Here is an 18,521-nt window from a genome sequence, read left to right as displayed (position 1 = left end):
GAATCACGTGGTGTAATTTGACATTGGTAGCTTCTTCCGTTCTCGAGTTGTCGTGCCTACAAACACACAAACAGAGTTCGGAAGTGATCAATATACTTACGAAATCTTAGATTTCGTAAGTAACAAACAGAAAAACAAACCGGAAGATTACAATATCCCGCTCCCTCCCTCCGGGGGGCAGGATAATGAAGATATAATCCCCATACTGGCCCAAGTGCGTCTGGGCCTGGTAAGAGATCCTGTAAGTCCATGTTTCGTTAAAGGAAATATGTACCCTTCTGTTATGTTTGTTACTCTAAAATATACTTGATAAATCATTGTATACTGAAGGTTGTTTTAAAAATAAATAGATATAGTATGTTTGTTAACTACTCGTACGTGCCCGTACATGCATGGCCGTACGTGCAACCCCCCCCCCCCCAAAAAAAAACTTTCAAACCACAAGCCAGAAACAACTACACAGGCCGTTCTTTCACTCTCGTAAACAACGACTGGATTGGGCCATTGTGTTTATCTATAAATGCACATAAGAAATCGAGAAATTATTCGAATACAGTAACTCATCACTATCCGGAAGTGGTGCGTGCCCGTACGGAATGTTCACATGCATTCCACAAATTATCGCTTTCATTGAAGTAACAACTGCTGTGATACTTACACACAGAGTTAATTAAAATCAAGTTTACCTCCCTGTCTTTGCTTGCCATGACATTCGCTGCCATTGACCATTGCCACTCCTATGCCACGGTAACTAAGGCACCGATCCCCATCGTAACCGGCACGGCACGTGACGTCATCGTTGGCTGGCCACGCACCGCCTACGCAGCCACGCCTATGCAGCAACGTGTCCTTTCATTGGTTGGTAAATAAATGGCCATAACTTGGGAAACACTTGTCCAATTAATATCACACCTTAAAAAGGCACATATTCAGGTCCCCAGCAATATACCTGGCAAGTTTCAATTAGATCGGACAAGTGGTTGTCAAGAAACAGCAAACACACACACACACACACACAGATTACTGGAATTATAGATTGATGTAACAATATAATTTTATCTTTTCCACTTGGTTGGCAAATTCGGGAGAATTACTTTGGTGACGCCAGAGATTCTGGTCCTCAAAGACATTCGTCTCATTGACTAACATTATTTAATGTTAGTTAATAAGTCTCATTAACTAACAGCTTGGCCTGCCATTCAATTACAAAGTTATAGAAACATCTATCGAGTGCAGCCTGTGGCTGCTAGTTGCATCATTGGTTGGACCGCGGCTATGCCACTGATGCAGTGTTCCCCTTACCAGTGCACTGGTACTCATTTTGCTGACCTTGGAAGGATGACAGGCTGAGTCAACCTCCTGGTGTATATTAATTCAGCGGCCCAACGGGGCTTGAACTCAGGACCCTCGGATCCTAAGCCACCACCCTAACCACTAAGCCAACACCAGGCTTTATACAAACATGAACTCTGTCTTCCCATTGTCCTCTTTTCAAGCAGGAGTCTCATCAAGCTGCTGAGGTCATAGACCACTGATTGATTTGCAAAAGCTGTGCAAACCACATACGCCATCTGCGTGCTGACATAAATGCTTATCATTGCCTAAAGTAAATGAAGGTTTTCTGTGCATACACGCCCTGAAGGAAGACATGGATTCTTTCACAAGACAATCTGCTTAACTATGCACAAGATTGTTTCCTCTTTGCTTCAAGGACCTCGTGTGCAAACAAAGGTTTCTTGTCATCTGATTGGCCAAGTGCCCTTTGATGTTCTGACCCCTCCCGATTTCCAACTGTATAAAAGGCCATGTATTCTGGCTCAAAGACAGAGATCTGCTTGGACTCTTGAGACAAGCTCTTCTTTCCACATATGTGTTTTTGTATAACAAACGATCTGTTAAATTACAAAGGATTTTCTCTTTTGGTTGAAAATCTCCACCACACGACCACCACTGCCAACCATCGCCAAGCCCAAGCATTGTGTGGGGTAAGGTTGTTTCTGACCTGTGAAGTATCCCTGTTTTTTGTTTCTATGCATGATTGGGCCATGAGATATTTTGTGGAAGCCGTTGAGATCTCATGGCAGCGGAGGAAATTAATTAGAGAACTTATTGTTATCAGTGTGTTTTGCTTATTCTTCTTCTTCCCTCCCCTTTCATTCCTTAAAAATATCCTATTTTTCCCACTGGCGTGTTGGTCTGGTGGGTGATTTGAAATGGTAATGAACAACGTCGGTCAGACTGGCCGTTATAAATTGGCATGAAAAGCCCTCATTATGAGGTTAAAAATGCAGCAGTTCATCCCGGGGGATTGCTTGGCCCACATAATTTAGACGTGCGAACCAGCTGTAGGCGACAGATGTCATTTTATTTTCTGTGCATCGGAAACCACAGTAAAGATCGGTTTGGCTTTCCAGGTGGATGGCCTATAGCCTCAGAGGAACATGTCACTAAATTGGTGATGGGCTTGGTGGAAGATTGGGCCACATGTCCACCCACGGTCCATATTTTTGCTGCATAATTTTTGAAGATTTTTAGCAGGCACATTTTAAAACCAAACCACCATGGAGAATGAACCCCACAGAGAGGAAAGATTTAAATGGAGAGCACCTTAGAGCTGTCGTTCCCATCCAGTCCCCCCTCCCTGGGATGCTCAAGGACCACCTCGCCAACTCCCAATGTTTTCCTCATTTCCAAAATGGCAAGCCTCATGGTCAAAATAGAAGCCCCTCAAACCAAAATCAACTTTGCAGCCACATAGGGGAAAACAACAGCCACACAGGCCGAATTAAAAGCCGGCATTGCGGCCATCTGGGCCAAAACGATGTCCACACAGGACAGAATGGGAGAAAGGCTGGTGGAGCAAATAGCAGCTGGCCAAGCCAGACTGGGAGAGGGAATTAGAGCCACAGTAAGAGACATAAGGGTTACGTGGGGAGTAGAAGAAGGGAAAGATAGTAGGGAGAGCACAGATAGAAAACCAGAACACGAGCAGGGGGAAAGTAAAACAGAAACAGAAGTGGAACAATGAAATAAAATGGAGATTGAGAGGAGATTACAAGTAGCGCCAGGGAAACAAATTAAATATCTAATAGAGGAGGCACCAGGATGTGCTTGGGGCGATAAGGTATGAGGTGTGTGCAGCTCCACAGGTACTGGACCCCATGCTGGGAGAGCCAGACTGGAGCACAATTGCTTGGTGGAGCCGGCGGTTGCCACGGTCAGGTACGTGGACACTCAGCCATGGTAGAAATGGGTAACAGGTCCAGTTAACGAAGGTCTGTATGAGGAGGGTTGTGTGGCTGTGTTAGCAGTGCAGGCTAAAGCCCGACGACACACTGTGGGTGTGTGTGGCTGAGTATTAGCAGTGCAGTGTAAAGCCCGAATATGAGCTGCCTGTGATGGAGCCCAACTACGCATTGAGGGTGTGTGTGGTTGAGACGGAACTGCTGGGATGAGAAGCATGCACTTCGGTGCCTGCCAAGCTGCCGGTGCAGGAGATAAAAGTTGCACCAAAATGCATGCTGGCAAGAGTGAGTGCAAATGCGAGGACACGAGTGTCGTGAATGTGGCGCATGGTTTATGTTGCATGAACGAGAAGGTGGAAGGAGCAATGCCATGGGGGAGCCACGGATAGAGATAGACTGATCAGAGTTAAGATCAGGGGGTTTTCCACAACATTCATAGAAATAGAACTGGCTCCAGTTGAGCTGATGGACGAACCAGTGGTGCCACATGTTGGAGCATGCATATGTGCATATCCGGTTGACTTCCGGTTCCGGGTTTGGAGCGTCGAGAGGTCTCCTTCAGGGCTCTCTGCTGACATTCTCAAAGTTAAGTTTCCGGTCGTTATTTGTCCCGTTTTAACTGTTTAATTTTCTCACCTACATGTAACTGTGTGTTCCGAGTTCGGTTTTGTTTCAAAAATCGTGCTATTTTGTGAGTTTTTGTCGACATTGTCTTACCGGGTGTTTGAAGCCAAGGCTTGAGGCCTACTGGTTCCCCTCGGTGTTCGATCGTTTTTTTGTTTTTTCTCCCCATTACCTTCCATTTCTATCCTCCCCACTTTCCTACCGTCCCCCATTCTCCCAGCTAATCTCTCTATTTCTTATCTTAAATTAAAAAAAAAACGCTAACCTTCTCCCGATTCTGCTTCTTCTTCTTCTTCTTCATCATCACCTCTTCTTCTTCCTCTTATTTTCCTCTTCTTCATCCTCAATTTTTTTCTACAACACTTCCATGACCTAATCTGTTGAAAACTCTCTAAAACATTAATAATAATAACAAAAACGATCTTAAAATGCTTCATCTTCCTCTCTCACACATGTGGTACTCTTTACTGTTTCATAATGCACTACTCTTCTGCTATTTTAACAGACTTCTCTCATTTCGACCTCTCCTTCATTCCTTGCCTAAAAAATCAAACTATTACAGCGCTTCTTCTTTCCATTCTCTGAATTCATCTTTATTACATCCATCAAGAATTGTGTTAAATCGTATCTCTGACCTAAAACTTTTTAATACCTCAGTTTGCTATGAATGATCGCTTTCCATCAACCATTCTTTTTTTGCAACTTCAGTGCCAACTCACCCCTCTCACCCCTCACTCAAAAAGCAACCGTCCCACTCTTCTCCCCTCAAAGCCTCCCTCTCACCTCTCTCAAAAATTCCCCCTCACCTTTCTCCCACCTTTCATCCCCCTCACTCATCCTTCTCAAAGTTGCCCTCCCCCTCATCCACTAAGCTGCCTCCTTCCACTGCCCACTCACCTCCATCTCTTCACTCCACCTCCTCAAATCCTCAACTGCTTTCTTCCCCCTCTCTTGTCCCCCCTCTCCGCCAGCACCACAGAGCCTTTTCTCCTCCTCAGTCGGCCCCTCCCCTAGCTATTCTGCAATCCCCCACACTCTTTCAACAACCCTCCTTACCTCCCCCCTCGTCCCTTGTCCTACCCCCCCTCCACCCCTGGACCCAAAGCCTCCTCCCCTACCTCTTCATTAAAAGTGTGGACCTCAAATATCTGGGGCCTTCGCTCAAACCTTTCAGATCTTTCCATACAGGTTACCACTGACAAACCAGACATAATCTGCCGAACAGAAACTTTCCTCCCCCAAGACGTGTCTGACTCCCAAGTATCTCTCCCTGGTTACTCCCTCCTCCGGGTTGACAGACCTGAGCCTCCTCCTGGTGGAGGAGTTGCTCTCTTCAGCAAAGACTGTATTCCTCACTCTCCATGCACTGCTCTCACTCCCCCACACCCCAAGGAATACCTCTGGCTACGGCTTCCCCTCCACTCCCACCTCATGTTTATATGTGTACTGTACCGTCCACCGAACAGTGATGATTCCATCCACACCTCACTATCTGAAAACATGGACCATCTTCTATCTTCTCATCCAAACTCTCTCTTCCTCCTATGTGGCGACTTCAATTGTCATCATGCCAGTTGGCTAGGTGTGGGTACCTCTCTCACCTGTAATGGCACCTCAGCAAAAGCTTTCTGCGACTCATTGGGACTGACTCAATCGGTCAACTTCCCGAACCGGATCTCAACCAATGGTACTCCATCTCTTTTGGATCTTATTTTGACAAATTTCCCTGACAATATCTGCTGCTCTTCCTCCACTCCAATCGGTTCTTCTGACCACGTCCTTGTCAAAGTGGACATCTCTCTGGCTGTTATCAGAGAACCACCTCACCGCCGTCGAGTCTGGCATTTCACTCAAGCCGACTGGCAGGGTCTCCAAGCAGCCATAAAACTTATAGACTGGTCTCCTATCGCTACTTTCTCCAACATCAACCCATCCAGGGAATTCTTTCAAAGAAACTTGCTCTCCCTCATGCACAGATTTATCCCCTCTCGTCTTCAGTTGTCCTACCCTTCCTCCCTCTTTTGGATTTACTGAACCTTGTGGCGAGGCAGTTGTCCTGAAACAACTTGCCTTTGCCTCATGGAAAGCAAACCCAACTGAGGGCAATCTCAGTTCCTTCCATAAAGCTTGGAACAAGTGTGTATCTACCCTCAGGAGAGCCAGAAAACAACATCTTTCTCATCTCAAGTCTGAACTCTCAAACCTCTCTCCCTCCTCAAAATCCTGGTGGTGTTTAATCAAATCTGTTTCTGGTGTATGTTCCCCCTCCATCCCCTCCCTTACGTCAAATGGCCACACTGCTAATACCACAGGTGAAAAAGCTGAATGCCTAAACTCGGTGTTTGCAGCTAAATCTTGTGTCCTAAACCCATCACTTTCTCAACCCACCTTAGACAGTCACACCCAACTGTCCCTGGACTCTGTGTCCTTTTCTCCTGACAAGGTGGAGAGTTTGCTTTCAAACCTCGACTCAGATTCGGCAACCGGTCCAGATGGCATCAGCCCACGTGTCCTCAAAGCCTGCTCTTGCTCACCCTCTCTCTGTTCTATTCGCCCTCTCATTTGCTCAAGGTCATCTGCCATCTGAAAACATCACTGCCCTGCATAAAAAAGGTGCAAAACAGATCCTGCAACTACAGACCAATCAGCCTTCTCCCAATCATCAGCAAGGTTATGGAATCCATCATCTCTTCAGACATGAAATCCGTCTTCTCCAATGGCTTGATTTCTGATCATCAATTTTGTTTCAGACCAGGTCACTCTACCCTGGATATGCTGCTTCTGCTCTCCCATCAATGGATGGAGTTCCTCAATGCCAGACAGGAAATCCGAGCCGTATCCCTGGACATATCGAGTGCTTTTGACACAGTCTGGCACCCTGCCCAACTCACCAATTTTGAATTTTTTTAAGTAAGCTAATTAGCATAAAATACAAAGCACAATGAATCGTTCGAAATTCATGCGAAATCAGATTAGTCAATAGAATTAATTAACTGGGCCTGATATTATACATATTATACTGTGACTTATGTGATATTATACTGATATTATACTGTGACTTATGATGTCTGTTGGTGTTTAAGGGAAACAAGTATTTTCTGTTTGACTAAAAGTAGTGGAAATAATTTTAAATGCATTGATATGCTAATTAGGATCCGCCATTATGGAAATTCTCATTTTCCTAAATATCTCAACTTCTGGTCCATGGAAATTTGTAAATGAGGAATCTACACATATGTTTGGAGGGTCAAGGAATAGAGTGAACATATTTCCTTTGTTGTCAGAGATGTAGAATAATGTTTGGATGGCTTAATTACATGCAAAAATGGAAACAGTGAACTTTCTGATCAACTCGTCCAAAAGTTGATATCTTGCAGCCAGTACTGCAAAAACTCCCGACATTAGCCCATTCCAAGACTTCTCTGAATCATCCTTATCAGTGAGTGGACTTTGAACCTTGCGGGATTACCTCTGTGAACATGGCAGGCTTGGTGATTTATTTAATGGAGTCTGCAATCGGAAAGCTATTGCCATCATCACTAACATTCAGGGACAGACTTCCCAAAGAGTGACACCACATCTGGTTGAATTGCTTTACACAGATGGAAAGGTCATATGTGGGGCTTTTTAATACACGTGTTAGTTTAAAATGATAATACTTAATATTATTCGTGTTTGAGAGGAGGGGGAGTGGTGAGAGTGGGAGGTGATATGGGCTGTGAGTGCCGTTATAGATAGATATTATTTGTTTGGGTCCTGAGCCACAAAAGAAACTGGAACGACACTCGGAAAATGCACACACCAGGTTGAACAGTTTACATTTTGTATCCCACCGATAGGCCGGATCTGCATCCATACCTTAACCAAAATCTAATCGGCTTGTCCTTGTCACCTACCCAACTCATCCACCAAGTTTTGTCATAATCCATCCACAACGTTTTCAATTATCATATCAGATATTATTTTTGGTCCCACCTCTCAATGGTAAAGAATCACTTAAAAAAATTATAATTTTCGCATTCAGATATGGATCTTCACCAAAATCGAACCACTTCATCTTTGTCACACATGCAACCTATCAACCAAATCTCGTCCGAATCCATCCAATACTTTTTGAGATATCCTGCTCACAGACAAACAAACAAACATGGATGAAAACATAACCTCCGTCCACCTTCGGTGAATGAGGTAACAATACTAGATTTTTGCATCTGTTGGTGAAAGGAGAAGTGTGTGTGTGTGTGTGTGTGTGTGTGTGTGTGTGTGTGTGTGTGTGTGTGTGTGTGTGTGTGTGTGTGTGTGTGTGTGTGTGTGTGTGTGTGTGTGTGTGTGTGTGTGTGTGTGTGAGATAACAACTACTTCTAGGCGCTTGTATTAATACGAAATATTACAAACCCGACACCTCTAATACCACGGACATTTCTCGTATTCCTATGTTTCCATGAGTCCGATTTTCATTCAGGAACAGATTATGGTTAACCAAGCTGAAATTGCCACTCTTTCATTTAAATGCTGAACATCATGTTTAAAAGATGAACATCAATTACAGATTCTATGCTCGCAACAGCAGGTTAAAAGTGCCCGGGGAGTCGAACTGAGTCACTCAAAACGCACACACAGCGCATGCTCAAAACACCTCGTTTAGCATTCATACATCATTTCCAAAATCGTGCACTGCTTCACTCTGTCTCCCCATCAGCCTCTTTATATGATCGAGGAACTACTTCATTTCAATTTAATTTTATATCTTGAACGGTGTCGAACATGAATCGGAACACGAACCTGCGGTTTCGAAGTCCTTTGGCTCTGAATTCGGCATTTGGAGACTCGTTCCAAGTGTGCTTGCACAGAGAGGCTGACTGTTGAAAATGATCAACCAAAACTGAAAATCATTCCAAACAGGAAGCTTACTATTTTTCGGGATGTCATAAAGGAAACAAACAACAGACACAAATAAGTGTGGTGTAAAAGACGGTGCATCAATTGCGGTAAACCTCGAAAAAAAGAATGTATTTTTTATGCCTCCGATGATGAAGTCGCCGAAGGCATTATGTTTTCCGGTTGTCTGTCCATCCATACGTACGTCCTTACATCCGTCCATGCTAATTTTCCTCCGTGCTTTTCTGCAACCGCTAATCCAATTGACAAAAAATTTTACCCGAGGTGTGACTGCTCATGTGGCATATTTTAATGATAATTATGATGTCATAGGTCACGTGGTGTGGCGTCCATGTTGGAGAAAAGGAAAACCTTTGGACCTCTTTGTCTCTGAAACCGCTCCATGGGAAAAAAAATTGAAACTTGGCCCATGTCAAGTACTCCCCATGGGGAATAGGGGTGATTTTTTATGAAGTTAAAGATGGCTTCTTTTTACATCGTAATTGCCTGTGTTGAACGCTTTATCCGATCAGAATGAAAAAATTTGAGGCTCATCTAGGGCTAAATAGTATGGGGGGAAAAAATCGATGATGTCATCGGTCACGTGGTTTGGCAGCCATTTTTTTTTTTACATAAAAACCTTCAAAAATCTTCTTCTCCGAAACGGCTGAACAGATCGCCTCTCCACGAATAACAAAATGTTCTCCACCTACGACGTCATAGGCCACATGGTTTGGCGGCGATGATTTTTTTGAAGAATAAACCTTTAAAAATCTTCTTCTCCAGATGATTTGACAGGTCATGCGGAAACTTCATCCACATGTTCCCCAAGTCTTGGGGATACCAGCGTGTTCACGAATAATTAATCGGTCACATGGTCTGGCAGCCATATTGGATTTAATGAAAAAAAAAATTCTTTCTCTTTAATCGCATCATCAATTAAAGTGAAACTTCAAAATTATGATCTAGTACTCATGTGGAATATGTTTTAAATTTCAACCTGATCGAACACATGGTCTGGCAACCACAATTATTTAATGTTTTGAATCTGGTTCAGGGATTTAAATCGAACTTGGTAAAGTATGTATAATGATCTGATAATGTGGGCGGAGGCATATTTGCCGATGTTGCGACATGAAGAGTGCCCTTCATTTTTTTTTCTACAGCCTTTAAAATCTTTGTTTTTTTTTTCAATGAATGATATACTTGATCACGAGAACCCAAATCACCTGGTTTGCATTTCCAAAACCCTCTGTTTTGCAGTACTTGGCCAAAACTTTACGTCACCTCAACCAATCAGATTTGCCGCATGCTCTGAGGATGGAATTGGGAGAAGGTTCAGGTACGTACCCTTCCAGTTGACCCATCAGTTTTGTATGGTTGCCATCGTGCCTATTATTTAATAAAGTTCACAAACAAAGTTAACATAAATCATGCTCGCAAAGCAAAAGTTTAAAAGACCCTTGCTTTGTCCATTTTCTCAAGACCACAAGGGGTAAGCTGTTCTATGAACTCCCTAGTTACCCTCGCCGAAGGAAAGGGTATTGCGTTTGGGTCCATTTGTTACTTACGAAATCTAAAGATTTCGTAAGTATATTGATGACTTACGTTCTCTGTTTGTGTGTCTGTTACTTACGAAATCTAAAGATTTTGTAAGTATATTGATCAGTTCCGTTTCTGTTTGTGTGTTTGTTTGTTTGTTTGTTTGTACGCACAATAACTCGAGAACGGAAGAAGCTACCAATGTCAAATTACACCACGTGGTTCAGGAGGGTGATGGCTAGCGCTGATTAGATTTTGGTCAAAATCGGTCAAAGCTAAAGGTCACAGTGTGGTCAAACATTCGATTTTTGATGGTTTGGTACAGAATCATCGTAGAAACTTCTGGTTTGCGTCGCTACCTTCTCAAGAGATAGCTTTTATTAGACAAGGTCAGAGGTCAAGTTGACGATTTCGTAAGTACCAGTCTATGACTGCTTGTTTGTTTGTTTGTTTGTTTGTGTGTTTGTTTGTCGGCACGATAACTCGAGAACGGAAGAAGCTACCAATGTCAAATTACACCACGTGATTCAGGGGTTGATGGCTAGCGCTGATTTGATTTTGGTCAAAATCGGTCAAAGGTCAAGGTCACAGTGAGGTCAAACATAATTCCGTAAATTCTTGTGGAGAAATGGAGTATTTTTGCTTCGCTCGACGTTACGAGTTCGTTTTAACTTCGATTTTAATTTTGTCTTCGGTTTTTGCGATCGCTTAAGATGCTTAAAACTCGGTTGTCAAAATTCTGGTAAAAAATCGGATGTTTTGGAGACGTTTTAAGATTGTATAAAAAAAGTATTTCACTCGCGCGTCACGGGTCGTCACGTGATGCAGTGCGCAATTCCATAAATTCATGTGGAGAAATGGAGTATTTTTGCTTCGCTCGACGTTACGAGTCGTTTTAACTTCGATTTTAATTTTGTCTTCGGTTTTTGTGATCGCTTAGGATGCTTAAAACTCGGTTGTCAAAATTCTGGTAAAAATCGGATGTTTTGGAGATGTTTTATGATTGTATAAAAAATATTTCACTCGCGCGTCACGGGTCATCACGTGTTGCAGTGCGCTCGAGCAGACACGTCGTTGAGTCACGTATGGTTTTGCGTGTGCGCGCTGACGGTGTTTTCGATAAAGATGGTGTTTAAAAGTCATTTTTTTTAATCCCAATAAAGGTTATCGTCGCATGCCTGACTCGCTGAGCCGTCGGATTATGTAAAGATTGTTGGTGGATGGCTGAATATTACGGTTTTGTGACTTTGATAAAATAATATTAAATAATTGCGTGGAGAAATGGAGATTTTTGCTTCGCTCGACGTTACGAGTTCGTTTTAACTTCGATTTTAATTTTGTCTTCGGTTTTTGCGATCGCTTCGGACGCTAAAAACTCGGTTGTTGAAATTCTTGTAAAAATCGGATGTTTTGGAGACCTTTTAAGATTGTATAAAAAATATTTCACTCGCCGCGTCACGGGTCATCACGTGGTGCAGTGCACTTGAGCAGAGGCGGCGTTGATCACGAAATGGTTTTCCGTGTGCGCGCTGACGGGGTTTTCGATAAAGATGGTGTTTAAAAGACTTTTTATCCCAATAAAGGTGATTATCGGATGCCTGACTCACTAAGCCGTCCGATTATGTAAAGATTGTTGGTGGATGGCCGAATATTACGGTTTTGTGACTTTGATAAAATAATATAAAATAATTGCGTGGAGAAATGGAGATTTTTGCTTCGTTGACATTACGATTTTTGATGGTTTGGTGCAGAATAATCGTAGAAGCTTCTGGTTTGCGTCGCTACCTTCTCTAGAGACAGCTTTTATTCGACAAGGTCAGAGGTCAAGTTGACGATTTCGTAAGTACCAGTCTATGACTACTTGTTTGTTTGTTTGTTTGTCTGTCTGTCAGGCCACACAGAACTTTCGTGTTTTTCTCTGTAACTGCTTGTCGGATTGAGACAAAATTTTCCCCATAGGTGTGACTGCTCATGTAGAATGATGTTTCAATGATAATTATGATGTCGTCATCACATTGTGTGGTAGCCATGTTGAGAAAATGGAAAACATTTGGTCTTCTGTATCTCTGAAACCACACCAAGTAAAAAATTGAAACTTGGCATACGGCAAGTACTCCTCATATGGAATAAGTATGATTTTCTTGTGACGTCAAAGGTGCCTTTGTTATGTCATCATAATTGCATATGTAGAACACCACATCTGATCAGTATGAACATTTTTGAGGGTCATCTGGGGATAAAATAGTCCACAGAAAAACATTTTTTGATGATGTCATTGTTCACGTGATTCAGCAGCCATATTGTTTGTTTTTTTTTAAACCTTCAAAAATATTCTTCTCTGAAGCAGCGAAACAGATCGAAACAAAACTTTACAAGTATGACAGCCTATCCATGGGGAACAAACGTTTGACACATATGTCATCATAGATCACATGGTTTGGCAGCCATATTGGATTTACCCTCAAACCTAAAAAATCTTCTCCAGAACAGCAGAACAGATTGAGGGGAAGCATCACAGAAATGTTCCTCAAGCCTTGAGTGTATGAGTTTGTTAAGGAATAATTGATAGGTCACATGGTTTCGCAGGGATATTGGATTGAAGAAAAATATTAAATAATGTTTTCTCTGGAATTGCTTAATCAATCGACGTGAAACTTCAGCATGATGATCTAGTTGTGATCGTGAATACAAGTTTTAAATTTCAACTTGATCCGACACATGGTCTGGCAACCAGAATTATTATTTAATATTTGTGATCCTGGTTCTTTTGTATTTTTATTTTTGAAAAAGGTTCACTTGGCTGTGCCTGGATGGGTTTCAGGGTTGAGGAGTAGCAGCTGAAACCCGAATCCTATCCAGGTTTCTCCTGATGACTTCATCTTTGAGTTTTTTTTTTTTTTGCTTGCTTGTTTGGGTTCCTTCTGATGACTCCATTGCAGGACTGCATCTATTTGGTCTTTCATTTGACCTGAATTGAATTTATTTTAATTCCATTCCAAATTCAATTGAATAATAATGAAAATTGTCATGGGTCAGGGTCCTGCTGTCTAATCAGGGCGGGACATCTTAGTACCCGGTCATGACTGCCAGCAGTTATAAAGTGGAATTTCTAATTATGCCTCGTAACACACCAGTACACAAACGCCACCTAAAATACACCACACACAAGTTCTGGCGAGGGTCTACAATGTCTGATTGCTCTTTGTAGTTCATGCTGTTTTCGTGTTTTGATTTAATTTGCTTATTGGTTCACGGGCGCCAGCAGTGACCACTATTTTCGTTGTATCTGTGTGTGACTCTCTCCAGAGCATAGCTCTGTGACGTTTGATGCGATCTTGATGAAACTTGGACACAAGCTAGATATCATGGTCTAGTTGTGTCTTCTTTTATGAGGGGCGTCCCACGCCCCTTGTGGGCTGAGCCACGCCCACTTGAACTTTTTTATTTATTGATTTATTTTTTTCTCGCAATTTCATTTCCTAGAAGCTGTGCGTAATGTCCATAAGTACTACATATAAAAAAAATCTGATTTGATTTGGTCAATTTTGACGGAAGAGATAGGTTTTTACGGTAGGGCTTCCTCAAAAGCTTCCACTACCTCAATTGTACCTATCATGGCATTGTTCAATAATGGCCGCGAACCATCGTCGCCTCCCGGCTTGTTCATTCTCTTCTCTTTTTTTTCAACGAGTCATATATTATTAAATGCATGTCTTAAAATGAGCTACTGAGGCTAGCAGAATGGGCTAGAGGTACCGACACTCACCTCGAATTAGTCTAACCTGGGTTTGAATCCTGACCCAGCTATAAACTACCATCCTGGTGTTTCACAGGTATGGTGATTCATCACTGTGTGTGCCGTCTCTCAGATGGGCGTAATGGGTGTTCCGTCTGCCAGGATTCGTTCATGGACATTAAAGGGCACATGGTGTCCTTCGCGAAGAGTAGGTGAGCTATCTCCGGCACAATGGCGAAATTCCAAATTCCCCACCCTAACCAGCAGAGGGCGTGGCATCAGCGGCACAGCTGCGCCCTCAGCCAATGATGCAGCCTTCTGCTGCATACCAACGAAGAAGAAGAAGAAATGTGAGCCACTAATTTGTGAATGAACACAATTCAGTGTTCAATGTGGATGCACGTCGTGTGCGTTCATTGGCTTGCTATGGTGAATGGAGAGAAACATGTCCGACTCGGATAGACATCACAATCATTTGCATTTACATTAACATATCATACTTAGGTGCACAACCTCCATTTCTTCTTCCAGTCGTGTCCTCATTTCCCAGAACTCCTTTCCTGGAGGGTCAAAGTGGAATAATGGTAATTCACTCTCGTTTCCTCTTTTCCCATGCTTCCTGTCAATCAGCAACTCTAGATAACGTGCACAGCTTTAATAAAGATTTTTAAATAAAATGTTCACGACAATCAAAATGAGGATGATGTTATAATCTCCCCCACCAGTGTTGCAGTGTTGGATTATTCATCATGGGTTCCCAACTCTGTTCGCTCTTTCAACCTACAATGTGTACGGCTCACAAATGAGCTTATACATATCATTACTGCACGATGAACAAGGCTATTAGGACACAAGGATCGAATTCATTTTGGCTTGAAATTCAAACCTACACCATCTGGGATTGGGCAAGCCCTCCGATTACTCCTCACCAAGCCACCTGCACACGATATTTGAGTTATGTGATTGAAATTTTTTTTTCACATTGGTTAAAGGTAGATTTGTTCGCAATTGGTGGGGTTGACCACATGTTCCTTGGGTCGGAAGCCAATTTAAGGGAGTTGAATAAATTAAATTCTGATTAATTCCCATTCCGGTGCCCGACGAGGAGGCTGGTGGAGCATCTCGGAGTCACTGTACGTTTTTGAATCTGACTCTAATTGGCTGTTCTATTTTTATTCATTTGGAGATTAGTTCGATTTAGCCAGGAATTTGACCAAATCCTTGATTCCCAGCCGGTAGCATGGCTGATCTGATGATGTTCAATGAATCGAGTGTATATTTTCGATGTGATGACTGATGGTCTTAAATATCCTCCAGTGGCAAACTAATTCAGATGTCATTATTCCAGAAATTGAAGTGAACATTACACGAATTAATTCGTCAAAGCTTCACATGACATTACAAACAATTCAAAGAAACCCTTTAAATTTGGACAAAATTCGGATAGCACATTCATTTATGCTTTCAGCCATGAAATTTTGCCCAAAAACTGTTTCCTGTCCAAGTCCCCTAACGACATCCTTGAGAGCTGAACTTAAGACATTACAACAGGCGCTCTTTCCTTCTCCCAGCATCGAAGTCATTTCACTTTGACATCATTTTTTTTTTTTGGAGCTGGGGCAGGAGGGGGCAAAGAAGTGTCAAAATGACACATTGTTGTGCAAAGACGTGCCACTGATTCCTTGCGACACTCCCATTTTACAGATACCGGCATCTCGGTATTCAGCAGTGCTCGTTGCACTCGGGGATTGAATTATATTATTTCACTTTTGCTTATGATTGACTTTTAGTGGCTGCGGAACTGACAGAGATGTTCATGTGTGCCCAAGAGAGACAATTTGTGAGTCGGAAAATAAAACGCTTTTCGAATTAAGAAACTTCTGAAAGCCAGAAGATGTTTCTTGGCATTTTGAAGCACAAATGTGTGAGTGCAAACGCTGTTGCCACCAGAGGCCATCATTATTATTTCCCCTATTTTCACCTTTTTGGCTTTTGCTTCCCTCTGACATTCATTACTATACAATACTCAAGGATAAATGGTCCACCATTACACAGCTGGTGCTGCAAAATCCAATTATAACTTTCAAATGAAAAAAAAAATTCCTATTGATGGACTAATTTCATTGAAGGTCTCAGGGGTTGACATGTGCATCCTGAGTCCACTCATAGCAATCTTGGCATAAATTAATGGTATTACAGTGCTACTACCTTCCTTGGACTAACAAATTACAGCAGAATATATGCAAAAATATATGAGGTGAACAAATAAATTGATGCAACTTGAATGCAGCAAAACGTATAGCACGGGTAAGATGTTAATTTTTTTTGTGTACTGTTCAACGTTGACGCTCGTGAAGGAGCCAGAACAGAACGGATCAGGACATAATAGAATGAAGAGAACAGTAAAGAGGGAGGCGGGGGGGCGGGGGAAGGACACATACCAACAACAGCGTTGAGGGACAAGATAGAGGGAGATTTAGAGACATAAGGGATGTGAGGAAGAATGAGGACACAGGGGGTGGACAATTTGGATACAAGTGCAAACCCTCAATCACAGAAGTGGAAGTAAAAACTAGAAACCAGAAAATATATGGGCTTGGGGAGGGTTAATGGGGGTGGAAAAGATCGTGGTTGTGGATGGGGATGACCTGAGGTGGTGACGGGCAGCTGACTTGAAGTCCTATAGGGAATAATGAGATTTAAGAGACTGAGGAAGTTAGTTCCACATATGGGGGAAAAGAAGAGGAATGGTTGAGTGGAGATGAGCAGTGAGTTTTGGATTTTGAGAGTTTCACCAGAAAGGGGTTACTGGCAGATTGCGTGCGCCCTGCAGAAACATTTGTCTCGAAGGAGGGGGTGGCAGGGCACAGAAAGAGCAGAGGGTGCAAGACCAGAAATGAGGTGGTAAAAGACAGAGAGACCACTGACCTGTCTGCGATATGAAAGTGAAATGCCCAGAGACTCAGCTTCATCGCAGGGATTCCAATGATTTTGAAGGCTTTGGTTTTCACAGCATCAAGATGAGTAAGGTGTGCGTTTGGGACACCAGTACTCCATCAACATGTGGATGAAGGCCTTGTAGGTAGATAAAAGTTCAGATGTGCCAAATAATGACTTTTGCCATATGGAGGACACCCAGTCGGCCACTGGCTTTGGAGGCCAACATGAACACATGGTTTGCCCAAGAAAGATAATGGCTGATTGTGAAGCCCAAACGTTTGAGTCACTGAACTTCAAAAGGATTATTGAGGAAATAGTTAGGATGGTTCACGAGACTGTCTTTTCAGAGAGACAGAATGAGAATGTGAGATATGTGAGGAAAAGTTTCTTATACTACAAGTCAAAAGCAAATTGTTAACACGAGAAAAAAGTGATCAAGAAAACGAGGAGTGTATAAATATAGAAGAATACACAGAAAAACAAGCAAATTGAGGTGGAAGAAGGTATAGAGGGACATGAGAGAAGTGGTGGTGCAGAGAAAGGATGCTCGGAATAGCAGGGTGTTGAGAAGGAAAATAGAGGGAGGGTTGCAGAGAGGATGCTCTAGATAATTCGCGGGATAGAGGGGGAATGCCGAGAGAGGATGCTTGGGATGGAGTGAGGTGGAGAGAGAAATTATTCTCGGGGTATAAGGGAATGCAGAGAGAGGATTCTCGGGATAGAAGGGAAAGAAGAGAGAGGATGCTCGGGATGGAGTGAGGTGGAGAGAGAGAAATTATTATTGGGGTAGAGGGGAATGCAGAGAGAGGATGCTTGGGATGGAGTGAGGTGGAGAGAGATTATTCTCGGGGGTAGAAGGGAATGCAGAGAGTGAGGAGCTCGGGATAGAGGATGTTTAGGATAGAGGGGAATAGGGAGAAAGATGATGCTCGGGGTAGAGGTTGTGCTGAGAGAGGATGTTTGGGATAGAGGGGAATGCAGAGAGCGGATGCTCTTGATAGAAAGGAATGCAAAGAGTGGATGCTCAGGATCGATGACGTGCTGACAGAGGATGTTTGGGATAGAGGGGAATGCAGAGAGCGGATGCTCTTGATAGAAAGGAATGCAAAGAGTGGATGCTCAGGATCGATGACGTGCTGACAGAGGATGTTTGGGATCGAGGGGAATGCAGAGAGCGGATGCTTGGGATCGAGGGGAATGCAGAGAGAAAGGATCTCGGGGTAGAGGATGTGCCCAGAGAGATATGCTCAGGATAGAAGGTAATGCAGAGGGAGAGGAGGTTGGGGAGGGAGAGGATGCTCAGGATAGAGGATGTGACGAGAGAGAATGTTTGGGATAGAGGAGAATGCAGAGAGGATGTTCCGGATAGAAGGGAATGCAGAAAGAGAGGATGCTTGGGTTAATGATGGGGTGGGGTGGGCTGCATTGAGAATGCTCGGGATAGTGTGGAGAGGGAAAACTTTTGCAGCCGACTCCACAAGAAGGTGCAAATATATCAGTATCATGAAGGGAGTAGTTGTTGCAGTAGACACAGGAAGACAAAATAATTAGAACAA

At 43.0% G+C, this 18,521-nt stretch overlaps 1 long non-coding RNA gene across 4 annotated transcripts in view; it reads left to right on the top strand.

The window, feature by feature from the left end:
- The window catches only part of LOC147025306 (uncharacterized), a 54,272-nt gene that overhangs the window by 10,329 nt on the left and 25,422 nt on the right, over positions 1 to 18,521 (top strand). For 3 of the 4 annotated variants that reach the window (XR_015059450.1, XR_015059451.1, XR_015059448.1), the window contains exons 2-3: positions 10,011 to 10,089; positions 12,041 to 12,128. This is a non-coding gene — a long non-coding RNA (uncharacterized LOC147025306). Of the gene's footprint in view, positions 1 to 10,010; positions 10,090 to 11,155; positions 11,373 to 12,040; positions 12,129 to 18,521 lie in introns of those variants that run through there. The other variant, XR_015059449.1, reaches the window with a different exon arrangement.

This window comes from Eptatretus burgeri, chromosome 6 (assembly GCF_056783735.1).
Source record: "Eptatretus burgeri isolate ZD-2024b chromosome 6, Ebu_testis_v1, whole genome shotgun sequence".
NCBI classification, from domain to species: Eukaryota; Metazoa; Chordata; class Myxini; order Myxiniformes; family Myxinidae; genus Eptatretus; species Eptatretus burgeri.
Note: the sequence above shows the minus strand (reverse complement) of the source record. Positions and strands in the feature narration are given on the sequence as shown.